This window comes from Bison bison, unplaced genomic scaffold, assembly GCF_000754665.1.
Source record: "Bison bison bison isolate TAMUID 2011002044 unplaced genomic scaffold, Bison_UMD1.0 scf7180017864312, whole genome shotgun sequence".
NCBI lineage: Eukaryota > Metazoa > Chordata > Mammalia > Artiodactyla > Bovidae > Bison > Bison bison.
The window spans coordinates 2240126-2242105 of NW_011494884.1; positions in this window are offsets into that span (position 1 = coordinate 2240126).

Consider the following 1980-nt stretch of genomic DNA (forward strand, 5'->3'; position numbering starts at 1 on the left):
CCCGCAACCCCCAGGAGGTGGAGGCGCGGTAGTGGCCGCGGGCCCACTCCCACCGCGCGTGCGGGTCCCCTCCAGGAACGCACTGCTGTCCACTTTTCTAAACGTCCGTTTCTAGAACCTAAGCACAGTTCCATCGGCCCTGGGGTGGCGACGCTCACTTTTCCACTCGCAGCGTCGGGGGTGTCACACACAGCTTTTCTGGGGGTGATCTTTTGTTTTCCGAGCTTGAGATTAGGCTACTGGAAAAAAAAAATTCAAGTTTGTACCTTTTTTCCCACAGGTGAGAAGCATTTTTAATAGATTTGTATTTTTTTCAACTTTGTGCTCTTTAGACACGTAAGAGAAACGAAAGACACTTTTGCTTTTTTACTTTTAGTTTGGTTTTGCAATTTAATGGCCTCAGATCTGTCTCCAGAGCCCCTGGGGTTTTTTTTGTCTTATTTATGGTGGAAAAAAACGGTCATTTTGTCCAATGCACTGTGAGGCCCCCACTCAGGCCTGGCCCTGACCCTCCCTTGGTACTTGGAACCGAAGTTACAGATATATATTAAGATAATAATGTACAAAGCTTTTTTTGCCTTATTATGCAGAAGTGTAAAAGGGTTTCTTTTTCGGTTTTTTTTTTAAAAAGAAAAATGAAACTGTAAATAGTCTGTTAATATAAATATATGATGTTATTAAATTCTTAACCTAGGTAGACTTTATAAAAACAGTTTCTAGAAATTTCTCTGGTTGTTTGTTTAAGGTGGTCACAACAACCCACCCGCTGTCAGTTGGAACTGCCCTCAGACGTTTAATGGCAGCAACATCCTTCAACTATGCAAGCGCTTGAGCGGCCAGGCCGCTGGGGGACTGCGGAGTGGCCCTGGGATGTGCGTGCACCTCGGGCTGGTTGTGCGGTGGCCTGGGGATCCACCCCAGATGAGTAGGGATTGGGAGGTAAAGAGGCTCAAGGCTGATCACAAAAGAAATAACCTGTGTTTCTTCTCCACGGAGGCCATCAGAAGACATCGGTCTCATGTTCTCCCACCGGCCAAGGCTTTGACATGATTTCCTTTCGGTTTCAGTCTTACTTTCATAACCCCATGATGTCACTGTACCCTCTTGTCAGTATCCCTTCTTTCCTGACGTCCACACCTGTGTCCTGAGCGTTGGAGCCTCGGTTTGGCCTTTCTTGGCTGTTTGCTTTATTCCGTTCTGTATTTTCAACCCCATGTTTTCACGGTAGACCCCGGTTATTTTAAACAGTCTGTTCTCACATCAACCAATGAAGGTAAATACAGCCTTGATTTTGGATGAAAAGGTGGTTGAGTGTTTTGTGGGGCTTTGTGGCAGGTGGGGATCATGTACCTGCCCTCAGTTCCTTCCGCCAACCCCTGGCTCCCACCCACCAGGGCTGCCCTGCCTGCCCTGGGCTTGCTCCCCCAAGTGGTTCCCTCTGCCAAGGCTCCTCCCTCTGGCCTTTGCTGGCATCTCCATCTTGCCTTCAACTGCTGTGGTCCCACAGTCCCCACCCTGTCACCTGCTGCATCATCCCTGCCCCGAACTTGTTCTCTGGGTTGTTTTTCTCTGTGCACTGGGGGTCAGGGTGCATGTCCTCGGGAGGGCTGGCCTCGCCCCTTGCTACCCTAGCAGAGCAGGTAACCCTAACCCTAACCATTGTTGGAGAGGGGAGATCTCCGCAAGGAAGGGCGCAGGGGCAGAGCTGCTGCCCTGACCTGCTGGAGGAAACAGGCGTGGGGGTGCCCGCCCTGCAGTGGGGACCTCAGCTGCTTGTGCTTAGCACTCGGCCTATACCCCTACCCTGGCATGGTTTGGAAATGGGGCCTTGGCATTGTAGTCTAGTTGGATTGGCTTCCTAGGGTAAGAAGCCTGGCTCAGAACTGCCTGGAGCCTAAGCGCATTGGAGTCCCCATGGAGAGCTGGGGGTGCCCTTCAACCTCAGGGAGACGCTCCTGGTCACTTGCGGCCAAAGCACCC